Source organism: Lampetra planeri, chromosome 42 (assembly GCF_965212315.1).
Source record: "Lampetra planeri chromosome 42, kcLamPlan1.2.h2, whole genome shotgun sequence".
NCBI lineage: Eukaryota > Metazoa > Chordata > Hyperoartia > Petromyzontiformes > Petromyzontidae > Lampetra > Lampetra planeri.
The window spans coordinates 7,845,679-7,865,600 of NC_136148.1; the positions used below are offsets into that span (position 1 = coordinate 7,845,679).

General features: G+C 44.4%; 1 long non-coding RNA gene across 3 annotated transcripts; it reads left to right on the top strand.

Annotated features, from left to right (window-relative positions):
• Positions 1-125: 125 nt before the first annotated feature.
• Positions 126-13,896, top strand: LOC144732365 (uncharacterized). 3 transcript variants are annotated; one of them, XR_013588189.1, is made up of 5 exons: positions 126-236; positions 5,316-5,378; positions 9,477-10,582; positions 11,834-11,898; positions 12,874-13,896. It is a non-coding gene; the product is annotated as an uncharacterized LOC144732365 (long non-coding RNA). The 3 variants fall into 3 exon arrangements; XR_013588188.1 differs by having other exon boundaries at positions 224-344; XR_013588190.1 differs by lacking the exon at positions 126-236 and adding an exon at positions 237-337.
• The last annotated feature ends 6,026 nt before the right edge of the window (positions 13,897-19,922 follow it).

Below are 19,922 nucleotides of genomic sequence, written 5' to 3' on the forward strand. Positions count from 1 at the left end.
AGACTGCGGTTAGCTTTATCAAAGTTTCCATGGGCTTATAAAATGCCACACGAATTAGCATCAGTCGCTTTATCTCGAGTCAACAACGGCCACCTGCCGGGCGGTCCCAGTGCTGGTAGCGAACGGTGCGGAGTTTGGGGGTGGGGGGTCCGCGTGTGGAGGAGTCGTGAACCGCGCTGCTCGCACGCGGCTAACAGAAGCTGCCGTTGTTCTCACTTCGTCTCGGCTCCTCCAAGGTGAGAGCCTGGCCACTCACCCCGTTCCCTCCTCTTGACGTCCACCGTCGTCAACGCACTCGTTTGTTGTCGTTGTGCTCTCATCGTGTCGACGATTGCAGGTAGCAGGTGAGCTTTGTGAATTGTGTTGTCGCGGTATTTGCTTGTTCTTGTTAAGCTATGCATTTTGCCTGCACAGTACGATACCGCAGGTTTGGTGGTATCGTGAATGCTTAAACGCCCTTCATATATCGCCTTAACCAAGGCGTGTAACATAGATATATTAATTTGTACAGCAGAATACTGCGGTGAGATGAGTTGGTGAGGATGGTAGTTGGCAAGAGGGATAGAGTCAGTGACGGGGAAGGAGAGTTTGGGTAAGCGAAGGATAATCAGTGCGGGATTTAAGGGAAGAATGATTGATTCGTGAGTGAGGCTGATTGTTTGACGTGGAGGGGCAGTTTGTTCCAGTGTAATGATGACGATCGCTTGTGTTGTGATCGAAACGTCATAGTTCTTTGTTTCTTTTATATTTATTACTTTTATTAATTTGTACCTATCTGTGGCTTCACCGAAAGACCCATAGAATATGAAAGGGAATGATGATTGGGCACAGGGAGGAGGGGGAACAGAGACAGCTGGGATTGTGAACGGAGAGGGCGAGGAGTGTAGAATGAAACGAGGGAAGCGAGATACGCTGGGGCGAGACCATGGAAAGATTTGTAAACGAGGGCGAGGAATTTGAAAAGGTAACGATAATAGACGGGAAGCCAGAGTAGCTGGACGAGGAGAGGTGATGTACTGCGAATCTATGAAAAAAAGAGCTTCATAGCTCATCGGATTCCTCCAGGATAAATTAAGATTATGATTATGATGTGTGGTAGTGGTTAGGGGAGATAACAGACGATCCGGGCAGCGGAATTTTATATTTGTTGATGTGGTTTAAATACGTAGGAAGGAAGACCGAGCATGAGGGAGTTGCTGTAATCGAGTCGAGTGAAGATGAGGTCGTGAATTAGAAGTTGTACCGCCGTATTTGAGATGAGGGGGCGGACTTTGCGATAGTTTTACAGGTGATAGCGGCAGGAACGGGTAGTGGCAGATAATGTGATCGGATAGATGGAGAGAGAAAGAGAGGAGTCAAAGATGACGCCAAAATTACGGCCAGACGATACAGGGGTAAGGGAGACAAGATGAAAGGAGATAGGACAGGGAAGCAGGAAAGAAAATTATTTAGGTTTTGGAAGAATTGATGGAGAGAAAGTGCTGGGACATCCAAGACTGGATAAGGCAGGTAGAAATGTGAGAACCAAGGGCGGGGAATGATAGACGGGAAGGATGAAGAACATATTAGCGCCATCAGCAAAGAAATTATGGCGAAGGTTGAATGATGAGAAGAGGGATTCGAGTGGAGAGACGTAGAGACAGAAAAGGTAGCGGACCACCTTGGGGGACACCAACAGTGACGGGGGGGGGGGGTTGGGGAGAGGTGACGTGGTTTGATGACATTGGTTGAGGTGCGTCAGGGGAAATAGGAGTGAAACCAGGAAAGATGGATACCCGAAATACCGAGAGAGGACAGGGTAGAGGAGAGAGGGGGATGGTCAACTGTAGAATGAGAATATAAGACTGACATGAGCAGAGTTTTGACAAATTATTCTGACAAATACCGCAAGTAGGGCCATTCCCATGGAATACAAGTAACAGAACCTGGATTTGAATTGTGGGTATAGATAGTAAGAAGAAATGTACTGAGTGATGCGGGAATGGACCAGGCATTCAATAAGTTTAGAAAAGAAGGGGAGAAGGGAAATAGGCCGATCGTTCTCAGGGCAAGAAGTATCCAGAGATAGTTGTTTTAAGAGAAGAGCAATGATGGTAGTTTTGATATGTACAGGGAAAGGGAGGAATTGAAGAGGGTAACGAGGTAGGGGAGAATCAGAGGGAGGAGATGGGGTATGAGGGAGAAGCGGATAGGGCCTAGGGTGGGTTTTAGAGACTATGGAGGATAGTTCAGAAGTGATGGTTGGAGTAAAATACGAGAAAGTAGAGTCGGATTAACGTGCATGGGGGGAAAGATTGAAGAATAAGACAGTGGGGGAGGGAGACGGAAAAGAGTAAAGTATGAAGTCGGTTTTGGAAGTGAAAAAGTTATCAAAATCAATTGCGGAAGGGACAGACGATACCGGGGATAGAACAGGAGAGTGGTGAAGGTTGTTGAGAGTTTTAAAAAGTTGACATGGATGGGGAGCGAGAAAAGAGATGAGGGCTCGGAAATAATCTTGCTTGGCTTGTTGAGGGCTAGGAAATAATCTTATTTGGCTTGTTGAGGGCTCGGAAATAATCTTGCTTGGCTTATTGAGGGCTAGGAAATAATCTTATTTGGCTTGTTGAGGGCTCGGAAATAATCTTGTTTGGCTTGTTGAGGGATAGAAAAGAATCTTATTTGGCTTATTGAGGGCTCTGACATAATCTTATTTGGCTTGGTGAGGGCTCTAAAATAATCTTATTTGGCTTGTTGTAAGTCGGATAAAACGTGGGATAGGAGCGAATGATACGAAGCCAGGTTGTTGGATAAGCGAGCCGATTTCAGAATCCTTTCTGCTTTGCGCAAGAGCCGTCGTTTTCACTGGGGGAGGGGAGGGATTGATCTAGGGTTGACGAGGCTTGCGTAAAAGGGGATCGAGGGGAGCCAGGGAATCAGGGAGAAAGAAAATGCATAGGAGAGGGAGGTGGATGCTGAGTTTGGATGAAGGGAACTGAAGCCAGATATAACGAGCAGGAGAGAAGAAACGCTAGATATTAGATAACTTGTTGAGAGGCAGTGGGGATTACGACGGAGGATTGGATGGGCAGAGCTGGGGGCGGAGTGACATGGGGGGGGGGGGGCAGAGGGAAGAGAGATGGTGAGATAAAGGTAGAATTTAAATGGAGGAGGGACAAGGAGATGCAGTGGTAGGGGATGCTTGACAACCGGAGGTGAAAATGAGGTCAAGAATATTACCAGAGGAATGAGTAGGGGTAGATAAAGGTGGAGATTGAGTGAATTGACAAGGGGGAGGAAGGAAGCAATAAGGAGAGCGCTGAGATTAGGATTACAATCACCCAGAAGAGTGAATGGGTGGGGTAGGTGGGGGAAGGAGGAAAAATGCATTCGAGATTATCAATGAACAAAGAAGTTGGACCAGGAAGATGATAGATGATAAGCAGATAGATGGAATGAGGGAAACGAATGAAGGGAATTGAGATGGAAGGGGAGGAGGTGAATGGGGGGGGGGGGAGTGGAGGAGCCAAATAGGACGAGTGAGGAGACCAATACCACAACCGCCTTTTGCAGCTAACCGAGGTGTGTGGACAAAGGTGGAGGAGGAGGTGGTTAGAGCGGCAGAAGTGGCAACATTGAGTGGAAATATCCAGGTTTCGCTGAGTGCGAGAGCGTCGAGGTGGAAGGCGTCAAGGGTCTAGGCGGATTTATTAGAGATAGAACGGCCATTCCACAGTCCTATTTTGATATGGCAGTCAGGACGGTGTTCTGGGTGGGAAGTGGCTGGAAGGTGGCGAGTGGGGGAGAATTCGGTTGTAGGTGAGATGTAGATGACATTGGGGTGTCTGGGTTTAGAGTGCTTAATTGGCGTCGAGTAGGTAGAGTGGGCGGGTGAGGGAGGGGATGGGATAGACAGGTAGGGGTCGTTGACTCGTGGCTCATGGATGAGGTGTCTATGGTGGAGATGGTAGATTGTAAATGCGAGGCGGTGATGATGACACTCCAGGAACGACTTCTGCTGCCCCTGCATCCACGCGGACGAGGGCAGCGGTGGGGAAGGGACGAATAAGGATGAGCTATTCTTGTGACTGATATTGGCTTGAGCCTCGAAGCGTCGAATGCATTCGTGTGTCAAGGGGGATGAGTTTGGGTTAAACAGGTAAAGGTGCAGTCCTGCAATTGCTCGCTCAAGCCACTGCTGTGGGAAGGGCATCCCACTAGGAGATCTAGAGAGTATTTGGTCTACTCTTCAACGCTGACCACACGTTTTGGAAGAGGTGGGCGTACCCACAATTTACCCCACCACACGCAACCTGTTAATCACTCACTGTCGTGTGCCCATTTATACTGCCAGATAGACAGAGGCAGAAGGTATTCAAGAAAATGTCCCCATTGTTCCAAGTAGGCGCCACGGTCGTGAGATGTTAACTTCCTCGCCTGACCCTGACACCTGCTCAATATTTGGAGTTTGCGTGTCTCTCTCCCAGTGTTCGCATGGATTTTTCTCCGGGTCCTCCGGGTTTTCTCTCCACATTTAGAAACATGCATTTAGATTATTTGGCTGCTATAAATGTCCACATGGTAAGCCAGTTTGCTGAGTTATAATTCGTGGCCAGGTCGCTTCTAAAAAACAGCTATAGAGCTCAGTGGGCCTTACCTGCTAAATAGAGATGGAATCGAACCAGCGACCTCTAAGATCGCAAGTCCAGTGCGCTCTCTACTGAAGTTACCTCGTGGCTAGCGGACTTCGCCATTGGCATTTAGCTCGTGAACAAATTGCCATTATGCGCAAGAATAGAAGAGAGTGCTGCCAATGACACCACTGTGGCTGCCCTGAGCCAGGGACCCATCGCGATATTAAACCTTGCCGTCTGAATAAGAGCAGCTGCTGGAGGCAATTGCAGGAATACAAAGAAAAACACTCTAAAATCAATTCATAATTAATCATTATAATCATATAGGATAACTGTAAATGTGTATGAGGAAGGTTTGTTGTAATATTCATTACATGTCAAGGTATTGTTTATTTCAATACTGTATTAACGTAATGTGCGTTACTGCTGCTACCATGCGTTTAGAGTATGTGGCTACTATAAATGTCCACGTGATAAGGCACTTCGTCCAGCTATCATTTGTGGCCAGGTCGCTTCTCACATAAGAACTATATGATTTAGTGGGACTTACCTGGTTAAATAAAAAAAATTGTTGAGTTTTAAACAGTTGTGTTATTTGAATTTAACTAATGTGCGTTTCTACTGTTATCCGTACGTTAATTAATTAAATATAAATTTGTTGTGTTGACGTTATTTAAAAAACGTCGCTTGATTTCTTTTCAGATTCATGCAATATGTTGTTCCTGGGATATGCTGCACTTGTGGCGTTTGTGTTAATTTCAAAAGGTAAGTTTGTGCTTCCATACTTGCGTTTTAAGTTGGATGGTATTTAAAATTAATGCATAACATCTAATGGATGACAGCGTGTGGATCATTGCAAATAATTTAATTGCACGTGCAACAGCATTAATGTGTGTGTGTTGTCTGTGTCCTGGCGTGGTCTAGCTTTGAGTTTGACCTGCGTCACCTCCCATGTAGATGTCCTTCTCAAGGCATTGTGGCTCCTCTCGCAAGAGATGCAGAGCCACTTCAGGACTTGTCATTGTACAGAATGACTTGAGATTCAATGATACTGGACATCGCTATTGATTAGGACATCGCCATTGGCTAAATCAAGGATGCACAACTAAATAATTACTCGATCCACTTTCGTCTTCGTAGTCTTGAACATTGTCTTCATCATTTCGATCGCCATCGATAGAAGGATGTTTCCAGTACCTGGTGTTATATTTGCAGAAAAGAGAAATCTCCTGGACCGGATGAAATAACTTGACGCCATCAAAGAAGCAGCGAAATTAGCAGAGACCTGCTTACGAGAGATTTCCAGGCAGTCCTCGACTTACGAACTGGTTTTGTTCCTGAGACCCGTTCGCAAGTCGTAACAAAATAACATACTGTATTTAAATACACATACGGCCAGTTATACATATGCGATATGGTTCAACAAAAAAGGGAAGCATTGTTAAACTCATAAACAATAAGGTGTACATTTCCATGTAATGCTGTAAAGAATATGGATAGCAAATTAAATATAAAATAAAGTCACAGAAATAGAAAAAATCTTTTTCATATTCACTTACCGTGAGTCCTGATGCTGACTTGCTTGTCGGAAGGAGCGCAATGAGTCACGCACACCCAACAAAGATCCCCTGTGTAGCCTTCACAGGCTGTTGGGGCAAGTGCTGTTAGCGAACAGCTCCTATGAAGGCCGGGTGGCCAACACCACGCCCGGCCGCCTTTGACTCTCCAGTGGCGATGTTTACACACCGCACCAGGTATTCGTTTGAGGCTGAGTCGACCTAGGGGAGGCCCAGGACCCATTCAAATAATCGTCACAGGTGTTGGTTGTGAGAGCGGGAATCGAACTCGGGTAGCCGGGTTGGTAGTGCAGCGTGATAACCATTGCACTACCGCTCCACACACAAGCATGAGGTAAGGGACACACACACAAAAAAAGACCGAGATCCCCCTTATAGCCTTTACAGACTGTTGGGGCAAGTGCTGTTAGCGAGCACCTATGAAGGCCGGCACAGCACACGAGGGGGTCGGTGGCCAACTCCACGCCCGACCGCCTTTGTCTCCCCAGTGGCGATGTTTTTACACACCACACCAGGTACTCATTTAAGGCTGAGTCGACCTAGGGGAGGCCCAGGACCGGTTCAGATAATCGTCACTGGTGTTCGTGGCCGTGAGCGGGAATCGAACTCGGGTGGCCGGGTTCGTAGCGTAGTGCGCTAACTGCTACGCTACCGCTCCACACACACGCGCACGCACACACACACAACCACACACACACATGTGCGTGCACGCACACACACACACACCGCGCAAGGCTGACTCATTACATCTCACGGAGGATCGCTCCGCTGGACAAGTGCGATTTCGCGTTTTGAGTCTATGTTACGGAAACTGGTTCGTAAGTGAGGATGTACGTAAGGCGGGGTATTCGTAAGTCGAATACTACCTGTACACATACATGTAATGCCTCAAGAATAAAATGATGCCCAAATTATCATTCCATTTTGAAATGGAGAGAGACAAATTTATTTGAAGAATTACAGGCCCAGTGTCGTCCTCGCACACACATGAAAATTGTTCACCAATATCATGGGGAACAAAATAATGGACAACGTTGAGGCCAACCAATCACTGGAGCAATCCAATTAGGGAAACCTGTTTCTACTCTCGACCACATACATCCTGGCAATCGGATTCTGTGAAAGACTTGAATATCAAAAACCACGATGCCTGGCCTTCACAGATTGCGAAAAGGCAGTGGAAATTGATGCCTTCATCACAAACCAAGGCCTCAATAAGAAATGTTTATGAATGCTAAAAGCCATTTAGAAGGATCGCGGTCGTCAGACGAATTGGAACCTGAATGGCCACCGTCATGCGCTGGATGGGATTATGCCATGGCAGGACTGCTGAAACGGTGTCAATGTACAACTATAAATGTAATAATGATGGCTTTGTATAATATTTAAATTGGCAAAAAAACACGTGCAAAGCCAATTTTTACTCCAGCGATGGAGATTTTAATCACCATAAACCTTACTGGATATCTACATTGGTTTCTCTTACACATCTATTTCCTTTTAAGCTTTTCAACAAAACTCCTGATAAGCACTCTCCCTGGAATGATTGATAAACGCATCCCTTTAAAGCTGCACGACACTTATGCCCCCTTTGCTTTATGACGACCTTTCCCTACTCGGCAACATTGTTAAGCAGTTCCTCTAACGCAGTGGTTCTTAACCTTTACTGCAACCTTGCACCCCTTTGGTTCTCAATCGTACAAAAATATATAACGTTAATAAGTACATAATTTTGATGACATACGTATGTGACCGTGCTTAATTTGTCTTTTCGATGATTTATCTGGCCATGCCTCGCACCCAGAGAAAGGGCATCTCGCACCCCTGACGGTGCGTGCACCGCAGGTTAAGAAGAACCACTGCACTCACGTCTGTCAAACCTCTGCACTAAATATATCGACACTAGCACCGCAACCACTTACTCTGTCTTCACAGGTTTTTACTGCCCTTTATATTTTCTTTTAAATTTACTTTTCCGCCGATGCCCGATACTTCTCAACGGCAAAGGGTCAACAAGTTGCAGACACAGCCTCCTCCGCCTAGAAAATAATATGATAGATTGGTAATCACGCTATTCTTATAGCGGCAAGGCTATCACGAAGTAAGGCGCTATGTTTCACAGACATAGCAGTCGTTTGGCTGCAACGGGCGATGTCGCTATGTGTCATTTCAGTTGAGTGACCTGCGGGTAACTTTTCTAAATTGACAACATTTGAACGATGAAGCCCGCACACAATATGCCTCATCTCGAGTGACGTCACGTGTCTCCCGACTCCCTTTGTAGTCGGGGTGGTGGTGCTCGCTTCTTTTTGGCTGCCCCGCCCGAGCCACTGGTGTAAATTACACATTCCCAGGGCCCCCAGTAAATCCGGAGACGAAGCCCCCGTGAAGACGTAACACGAAATCGCGCAGTAACCTTAAATATTCTCGCCGTAGTTGTACAAATTGATAACATCGCACGGCGTGGGCCTCTACTCTTAAGTTACTGCCTGCCATCAGGAATGTTTGAATAACCAGGATCAATACCACACAATAAGTGTGTGTTGCGACACGCAAATGAGCAGCCCTTTTGAGACCTGGTGCAGCCAGGGTTGTACTGCACGGCACCGCAAATTGAGAATGACGTTTAGTAATATAATTTGCCGACATTATTGTGGCACTGTGAGTCCACTCGTATTGCACATGTCACGTGCATCTTTTATTATTTAACTGTCAAGTCTGGTTAATAACATCACGTAATTGCAGTTCTACCGATAAGATTAATATGCATATCAGTTGCGTTTGTTATCGCATAAGCTGGAAATGTTACGGTGATTTCACATTGCACTCTCATTCACAATCACTCCACACGATGCCGTTTATAGCGAAAATGGAGCTAATGATTGTGCATTTGATTTTTCTTCGGACAGAGCACTAAATAAATAAATGTACACGTGTACATTTAGAAAAATGTACGATGTTAAAAAATAATTATATAAGCTTAAACATCAACATATGGTTCAGATGTGGCTCACAAAACTTCCTAATGGTAGAGTGGTCCCAATATTGCAAGCTTTTAGAGCCCGACATTAATAATAATACATGCTAAATGTATTTTCTCTGCTAAATATAAATAAAATACCAGTTTTTAGATCGCCACCCATTCGATCCACCACTGATATCCGCGTGTTGACTCGATGCTGTCAAGATAACGAATGTGGTTTTTGCTTTTTTCCCCAACCCTTGCTCTCTCCGACTGTCCCCTTATCTATCTCTCCACCCCCACCCCATGTCCCGCCACTCCTAGGCACCGCAAACGAAACCCAGGACATATTTGTGACTGAAGGAGATCAGGTTGTGCTGCCCTGCGGTGTTGATGATGGCTCCTTGAAGAGGTGACGCGGAGGAGAGTCGTGGTGTACGATACACGGACGGTGACATGGAGCAAAACGACTTCAGAGCAACTGCATGGACACCGGAGAATGCCCTTTTGGATATTTGGTTGTGAGCGTGTGGGTGATACCGTGTGATCCGCATTTGCATGGCCAACACCTTTCTCGCTGCTGATACCCACGATACTCGTGGAAGATGCTGGGATATACTTCTGCCTGGTAAATAGTAACCAACTCCAACTCATGCAAAAATTAGAATTTCAACTCATCATAAGGGAAAAAGGTAAACATCAGTGGTAACCGGTCTAGCAAACACTAAAATAAGTTTTAACAATGGCTAATTATTAACTGTAATTGCGAATAATGTTCTCTCTATTGCATTTAAAAAAGTATTTGTCGCATGTGCTGCTGACAATAGACATTGCGTTACACGATGCTAGTAATTCGAATGTATTAGATATACTGTAGAATACTCATGTATACAGGAGTGTAAATGTGTATTTAAAAAAATCTGAAATATTAAGACTCAATTATTCAAATGTAACTATTTTCTAGATTTGTTTTTGATACAAAACGTTTCACAAGAGTTTACACATACAATATTTAAAACGAGTGACATACCTTCGGTTGGCCAACGTCTTTTATAACTTTTGTTCGCATGACAATACACTTTAAACTCTTCAGTGCCTCATCTGTCGACTTAGAATGATGAGGGTGGTGTGGAGTCACACGATCAGAGCGGCCTTCATTGTTCCTAGCTCAGTGGTGTCTTTAATGTTGTGACTAACGCTCACAGGGACCGAACCAGTTGGAAATGTCACCACGAATCCATCAAGATGCATCTCAGAGGTGGCCAGCTTAGGTCCTTCTGGCTGTGAGAACTCAAACACAACTCAAGGCACTGAACTTGGCAACATATTCAAGCAATACAAGATGCTATTTTTCATCTCTCTTGCAATGATGGCTGTTTTGATAACAGTGTTGGTCGTGGTAATCTTCCAACTGGTCAAGAAAAAAAATGGTAAGGAAAACTATTACATTGGCATCACTATAAGTAGGCAGTGTTTGGTGACTACATATATACAGCATATACACATTGTAGCATAATTATGCACGTAAAATGTATGGCATAGGTAGTAGCGTGAAAATCATGCTTGACAGAGAGACGATTGTTGTGGGGATGGGACCCAGGATGATGGAACACGTTTGTTAATGTGGAAATGATGTTCGTGAAGTACGACATTTGGGGAGACTGGTGAGAGAATTGGGAGTACAAGTAGCAGAGATTTAACAGAGAGAAATATCCATCTTCAATGTATAACCCAATTCCGCCCCAGTGTGCGGGCTTATCTTTTACTACAATCGTAAATCCTCCTTTGCTCAAGGTTGCTCTGACCAGCTCTATGGTACCGTAATGCCACCAAAGTGATAATTTATTGTGCACATCGGCAACAACACAAGTGTTGGGGAATATACATGAATATAATTACTTAAAAAAGTAAAATCACCCCCAAAAAGTAACTTGTTACCAAAATATTGCTTTCAATTTGCAGTACTGAAACATTACAAATATAAATTTGTCTGTTGCCCAAGCACACTAGAACCCTCTGCTTGGTTTAGATATGTGGATGACACATTGGTGGTCTGGCCACACGGCAAAGATACACTTAATGAAATTCTAAATCATCTCAACTCGCAAAACGCATCCATCCAGTTCACCATGGAAGTGGAAGCTTACATAACTCTACCATTGCTGGATATGTGTGTTATTTTACCAGTTTAAAAGGAAATTTTACCTCAAAAAGAAGGTTATGAGTTCAAGTGCTGTTTGAAGTTGATTCGTGCTACCGGTCTCCTGAGCACCGGTCTGTAATGTTAACAGTGGTTCTATCAAGCGCCTCACCACCTCCATATGAACGTGGGATTTCCACAGCTAGCTTTGAGAGAGGATAGGCGCAGTTCGCAGCTCGTAGGGATTCGTGGTCAGTTTGCTTTTTTGCCAATTTCTGAGCAAAGGGGCAAATTCTGTTTGTATCTGGTGTGGATTCTTGGATTCTTGATCAAATATACAGTTTACTCTGCATAATCACACATCGATGACAAAAATAATTCAATTCACGAATCGACAAGGCCATGGAACTTGTTATTAAAGCATCGTCATCCACTGCCTGCTTGACGAAAGGAGGCCGCAAATGTAAAAAAAAACCTGCACGTTTAATTGTTCAGATAAAACCAAAAGTACTTAATATTGCTCTGAATGTTCTCAAAACAGAATGCCTGTCATTGATATCGAAACTGCAAGGACTCGGCAAGCTCTCTGCACAGGGACACGCTTCGGTGAGTGCGACTTCGGCCCTGAACACAGATGCTGACCACAGGCCCAGAGGCCACCACTGCCGCAGAATCGCATTCCATGCTGCTATGCACGACACAAACCCAGGGGACAGATGCACCCGGGGGCCCGCCCCAACATTCCCAAATAACTTCCATCTGCGCCTTGTCACTTCCCCTTCATCACCGTGTACATCTGTCTCAACCTTAACGGATTCCATACATGTCCTATCAATGGCTCTCTGACCCTACCTCTAGCAGATCCCCAACGATGCCATAGTGGAGGGGCGTCACAATCGATGAGCACTCTGCGCCATGCCTACGATGTAAGTGTGTGGCAGAGTTCATTCATTTATTCATTGTTCTGTCCGTAGACAGGTCTAAGGCACAATTATGTCCTCTACGTTCTTCTATCTTATGCTGCTGTCTTTATCTGTCCCTACGTCCTTCCTTCCTTCTTGAACATTATCAAGCATCCTCATTATTTTCCTTCCTCTTTGTATTTTCCCAAAGACTCTTCCCTCTTCATCTCGGCGGAATGACGCCAGCCGACCCTCTAATGGCAGATGACGGAAATGACGGAGATAGCATTTATCTCATACCCGGTGGAATTGACGCATATAGCTCGTACACACTCGTATAAGCTGTAGGTACGTGCGTGTGTGCGTCCATGCATTTACAAAGATTCAGCAAAGAAGCGGCTGAGTTATTGAGTCACACAGACAACAGGATTCACGAATAAGGGGACGATAGAAAATAGTTTGACTGACAATGGGAAACTACAGATAGAATTACACGTATTGGTGCTAGTGCTTTACATTCTCCTATCTTGTAGTCTATGTACGTTGTAAGGAATGTAATAGCGGGGGGACTGCAGTCACACCTGCTGTCGTAACGGTAACGAGCAGCCAAGTGGGATCTGTGTGTGTGTGAGTGACGGCTGTAACCGCACGCGGTGTGACTTGTCTCCTCCTGTGCCAGGATGCAGGGGAGGAGCCCCATTACTGCCCACTCCGGGGGAAAGGGCACAACTCCGAGATCTACACTCATCTGCCTGGGCAATCATAATGCGCTTACACACACACACATACTGCTATCTATATCATCATCATTATTATGACGTTTGTTTATGCAGGAAAGCCTCACTGCGTACCAGGACTCTTGTTCGGGATGATCCTGCCAAGCTTACGGAGTAGGGAGCAAGTTTTGTTTATGTGGGTCATCTGTAGGCCATTCTTCAGCATTGGGATGTTTGCCCAATACAAGTTACATTGCGTGCCTTTAGCTATTGGCAGGAAACCCACACAGAACAGGGGGAGAACATACCAACTCCACACAGAAAGGTGCCCGAGATGGGAATCGAACCAAGACCCTTCTTGCTGTTAGACACAAGTGTTACCACTGTGCGTAACACCATGCCACCCAAAAATGAATAATAGTTGAATTCTTGTACATTGTTACTTAAGTGTAGCGGGTATGACATGATTCAAAATCTGGTCTTAAAATGTGTAGTGTTTGCAATGAGTTACTGTTAGACAACTTTAATGAGTGCAACTTATAAATGCAGTACCGTATATGCCTACTGTGTCCTTGACATGTGCTTTTAAAAACACCGTCAACATCCATTTTGGAGGCTTTTATGTCGAAAACGTCTCTGGCACGCATTGCGAGCTTGCACATTTGAGGATAACCGTCGGATATCCGACTCCCTGGGGACTCAGGTTCAGACGGTTGTGTGTGAAGGTCGGATTTGCAAACATCTACAGAATGTGACAGTTTTTCATCGTTCACAGATACCCGTGCTTCATTGCTATAAGCTCACAAACAAATGCATCTGCCGTGATCACTCTGATCATATCACGTTTTTTGATCTGGGGCATCTGTTGTAAATGTATGCATGTTGAACTTCTTTCGTATCGTACGTAGCCGACCGTATAATTATATGTTTCAAACATTGCATACTCTGACTTTCACTTTACTAAATAAACATTGTATTTGTGCTTATTTTGGTGCCGTTTTCATTTGTTTAAATGGTTTACATAAGTTGATTGGTCTATAGGTTGTGTTGTTTTATTCATAAAGCACGTTCCTTCGGAGTGGGCAGGTAGGAACTTGGTTGGACAGCGCATTCGTTCACGCCAGAAAGCTCGCGGTCACGTGACGCACTTCAACTAATCCGGGAGCGTACATGTTTGGGAGGGGCTATGCACGACAGACAAATAATCCCTGGTGGGCAGTGTGGAACTGTTGTTCCTACCTGTAGAACTAGTTCATCAAACATGGAAAATGTCTGTGTTCCGTGATGACCACGACTGCATCGAGCAATTCAATGTAATCACAGACAGAGCCCCCATGCACTCTGCCCAGTCACTGCACGCATAAATCATAGCTGCTGTGAAGGAGACATCATCACAGCGATGATGATTCACCACTCCGCTACTCCTGATGCAATCAGAACCAGAATCTGTATTTAAATTGGAGAAATTCGATGAGCTTTACGGTTCTTGTTCAAAGGTGTCCAGCAGGAGCAGGTCAGAACGTTATAACAAACAGTAACAACTAACAACAAACAGTAAAAAACACACGATACGAGTGTAAAGTCTAGGGAAGATAAACTAATCACATTAAAACAATATACAAATAAAAGTCAACTATGTTTTATCTTACCAGATAAAGCCCACTGAGCTATTAGCTTCTTTTTCAGAAGGGGCATGGCCACAAATGACATGACAACGAAGCGGTTTATTCCGTGGACATTCAGAGCAGCAAAATAATCGTGCTGGCTCATCAACCACCTCGATGTACAATCACAGCTGTTGCTCTCCATCAACATCAGCCACGCGGAGGAGAAGCACAATGGCAACTACAGTGGAACCTCGGTATACAACCGCTTTGGAATACGTCGAATTTGGTATACGTCGTGTTTTTTCGAGAGAGAAAAATGTCTTGGGATACGACGCGTTTGCTAGAACTTGTATGGGTCGGGATGAGTCACCGTGTACAGTACCCGTCTACGCCTCGTTCACGACTGAGACAAAGCGAGAGGGGCGAGGTGGCGTGGGGGAGAGGGGCGGGGGACGTGGGGGAGAGGGGCGGGGGGCGTGGGGGGCTGCCCCCATGGAGGGTGGAGCTCCGGGTCGAGGCGCGCGCGACGTGCGTGGTTGAGGCACGCCACGTGACCAGCGCAGCAGGCAACAGCGCGGTAACGTGGCTTCTGTATGCATTTTAGTAATTGTTGTCTAAATTATTTTATACAACCCTATTAATGTATAATATGCCATATAAAATATCATTTATTTTCCTCTGGAACGGATTATTTCCTTTCCCTTTATGTCTTATGGGAAAAATTCGTTTGGTATACGTCATTTTCGGTATAAGTCCTACCTTCTGGAACGAATTAACGACGTATACCGAGGTTCCACTGTATGGTGGTTGTAGAGAAGCAGCCACGGCCCGAGGCCCGCTGAGCCTGTGGGTCAGCAGCAAGTGCAACGAGAGTTGTGAGTGACGCGTGTCTGGCAACAGCTGAGCGGCCACAACCGCTCTCGCAGCGAGTGGCACAGCTGTCTACCCTACAGGGGTGGGAGCAGATTTGGCACAGGGTGCCGTCCATAAATGACGTCACGCACCTAGGGGGGGGGGGGGTCAGACATTTGTTACGATGTGTGACGAAGGGGGGGGGGGGGGGTTGAGAAATGTGACATCACATCAAAATTCGCAACTTAAATAAATATAGTTAACACGTTCTACTTAAATAGACTTTTTAATACATGTTTTCTTCTACAACATCAAATACGCACTACAATGGCAATAATTTAAAGCGATTTGAAGCACGTTTTATTTGGGGGGGGGCAGAGCTTTGTGACGTCATATTTGAGGGGGGGTTTGACTTTTTGTGACGCCGTGTGACTAGGGGGGGGGGGGTAAAAATCGTCAAAAATCGTGTGACGTCATTTATGGACGGCCCCCAGTCGAGCGACAGCCAACACCAATTTAAGGCACTTTATCTGAGGTAGGCGATTTAATAGTCACACAATCACGCGTAGGCCAAACACGTGATGTTAAAAAAATAAAGGCCTCATTCGACACCCAAACATCGCAACATCTCCTAGCTTTTATTTTCCTTCTCGAAGACACCGGTGGAACCATCAACCACATCAGTACATCAACGGGCCGCTGCGCACATCTCCTTCATGAATAGGACATTAAAGACAAGCCACAATAGTTCAATTGCGGGCATACAACCCAAACTATGGACCATATCTTAAACCCACAGTTACTCATGAAGATAGAAGGAGACACATAGAGATACACAGAGATACATGTAGCCCATCCTACGGACCATACAGTAAACCCACTGCAGGCCGCGCTCCTCCAACGGAGAATGAGAAACAGCAAAACTACACGGACTCTCTCCTGAAGCCCTCTCGACGTGGCCAGCAGACCTCGACATTGGCATCGAGCTCCTGAGCATATTGCTGCTGCCATCATACGCAAGAACGTAATATGTGAAACGGTGTATGAAACAGCAAACACAAGAGGAATCTCAGCATAGTTTGAATGTCGTGGTGACTTCATTATTCGCGAGCATATTCTGCACACAGCCGTATAACAACTGCTATATTTTAAGAACCAATTCATGCATTTTTTTTTTACAAACATGCCACCTGAAACAAATTCAGAATTAAGGGTGATTTTCAAACCATGGTTTGATCCAAACATTTCTGAGTTGATGAAACTAGAGATTTCTCCTGGAATAATGCAAAAACAACAAACAACCTCCCCGATTGGATTACCTATACAACACTAAGAAATAGATGTACTCGCCATATAAGAAATGCCAAATGTTCATGTTATCATGAAACTATTCTAAATTAACAAACAAATCCAACACTCTTCTGGCAAACGTTTATTTAAAGAAACTAAAATGTTCTACAAAAAAAGCTCTGACCTAATGGCAAAGAACTACTCACAAAACAATTGATTTAATTCTCGTTTAGGATCAGCAGGACATATTTTTTGACAAACTCACACCAGAGTAAAAGGTCTACAAATACACGACCGTTCACATCACTCCCTTCTTCCTCCTCCCCAAGCACCAACGCTAAACATGTTAGTGAAAGTCTTCGGTTCAACTTCTAGTTTAGTCCCATATCTGCACTGGATGTACCGCATGCGCTTGCATCAATTACGACATCGTCATCCACGGGAGAAGACAATTTACCTGCGTTTGTACTTACGGCTGTGGCAGATCTCACCTGACACGCATTTTCAACCTCTCACTCACCGATGGTACATTTCCACTAATGTAAATCGCTATTATTCATCCAGTATATAAAATGGCTCCAAATAAGATCCTAATAATTATAGACCAATCTCTATCCTTTCACCAATTACTAAAATATTTGAAAAAATACAAAACTCACTAATAAACTGCTACCTCAAAAGTCACAATCTCATTCACAGAGAAATGTACTGCACCACCACAGCTATGACGGATTTATGACATTTTCTGTTCAGTAACCTTGATAGAGGCCACTACTGCTGTGCCCTATTATATTACTTGTCAAAAGCCTTTGACACTATTAACAATGATATTCAATTCACAAGATATAGCGATAACATCTCGTCCACAAATAATAAAATAACAAAGGGTCTTCCACAAGATTCCGTGCTGAGTTCAATTCTATTCTCCTTACATTTAAACAATCTTGGACTAACCTTAAATCATTGGGAATTAAATATCTTTGCTGATGACACTGTCATGCTTGTGTCGGATAAATCTCCAAACGAAGTCAAACAGAATCTCCAACACGATTCTGACTTAATTCAATGTTGATTGTTATCACTAAAACTGCTCCTAAATCCCCAAAAAACGAAGATCATGCTATATTCTTCAAACAAAAACCAATTTCATTCCCTTCACCTATTACGGATATCAGAACATCATGATTCAAAATTTAGATTACAACCCCATATCGATCATATTGATCTTCTTCTTCCTAGCGTTGTTCCCGCTGTGGCGCAGGGTCCGCTTTTCGGCATTGTCTTCTCCATTTGGCTCGGTCCAGGGCATCTTCAGGGGATGCGTTGACCGTCTTCATGTCTTCCTTTATTCGGTCCATCCATCGCTTCTTCGGACGCCCGCGTGGACGGCGGCCCTCTGGCTCAATACGAAAGACAGTCTTGGCCACGATCATATTGATCAAATCTTATATAAAATAAAATAAAACAGGGTTTTTATACAGAGCATTATTTTCCCATTCGATTGCACCTGCAAATTGTTGAAGTTATAATTCTGCCACTTTCTGCTCTAAGACTATCTGCCACTTTTTGACTGCTTTAAGACTATCTACATGACTTTACCGAAATAACCAAATAGTATGAATTCCTGCAGTCACGAAAGCTTCAAATCAAGATTGTTCTAAGACTGTTTATAGATCAGCTACTAATGAAACACTAAACAGTCTAACCCACTTTATCATTCTACTCTTCGATTTGCACTGGAACTACCATACAGGACCCACCATTGTGATATCTTCTTAAAATCCAATCGCACGTGACTTGATGCAAGAAATCTACATTGGGCCCTGTTTATCCATAACATCCTTACTGGCAAATCTGTGCTATACTTAGTTCATTAACCCTATTGTCAATGACAAGAAACTTAAGATGTCCATCTAATTGCCTTTACAATATCCCAAGAATAAGAATTGGAATAGATGACAATGCATTTGCCGTTGCAATACCAACGTTTTGGAACAACCTCATTCCCTCCCTTTACATCGTAAATCTTCCTTTAAAAAATCCTGAAGCAGATTAGTGCTAGATACAGATACAAATTGAAAATGTGATTTGTAACTTTGATCCGTACCCATGTATCGACAGTTCAATGTTAATGTGCAATTTTGAGGAACTGTGTGTTGTTTTGGTGTGGTCTGGCACTGCTCTTACTGTTGTTTAGCTGCTTTGCCCAAGCTTGGAAATTTGTGTACTAATGAAATTTGAACGTATATACTTTATATATATTTATTTTAGTGATTTGGTTACCTTCCCTAAACTTTGCACTCCTATCGTTTTTTGTATTGTTTGTTGTTGTAACTTTCTCACCCACCCCAACTGCATATCTGAAAAAAATAGCTTCATAGCTCATCGGATTTCTCCATGATAAATACAGATTCTGATTCTGCGATCTCAAAAGAGCTAACAGCATTCTGCCCATTTTCTCTATTTAGGCAGCACAAAGGGGAAAAAACTTAAAAAACATGCGTGGACTTGTGACCCGTTCCCAATGTCTCGTTCTTCTTGGCCGGTGAACATCAAGGACACAGGGGTGGTCATCAATGAATGCATGTCAAAAGCGTTGACAGTACTCATGCGTTGTCTGCTTGTTTCTGCCCTACTATCCTCTATTGTCTAATGCAGTGGGTCTTATAACCTTTTACTGCAGCCTTGTACCCCATTGGTTCTCAATCGTAAGAAAAAATATGTTAATAAATACATCGGTTTGATTAAACAAATTAGTTGTACTTAAGTGCCCGTGCTTAATTTATGTTTTTGATGATTTACCTTTTTAAAAATATCTGGCATTTCTCGCACCCCAAAAAGGGCATCTCGCACCCCATGTTAAGAACCACTGGTCTATTGTCTAATGACTGCAACACAACTCGATCAACTCGCTCTCACACCGGCCACTGCACACAAGGACTCTTCAGGGAGTGACGAGAATCCAAAATTGCGCCTGTTTATTCAGACAGCTCTCAAGCACCCACACACCAGTACGCCAACAGACCTGCAGCGCGCTCCGCCTTGGCCATGCCCCCTTTCTGGAACCTACTAGCAGGTTCCCGGGGCTCCCTGATGGGCCCCTTCTGTGACTTTTCCTCTAGATGTCCCCCTCTCGTATATATTGTGGCCTGCTGACGCCAATTCTGCTGTACACTGCAGTTCACCTTTTCCGCCAGCAGCCAGCGCTATACCACTACATCACCCCCCTACCCCCCGTGCAAAAAAACCAGCCATCTCGGCTG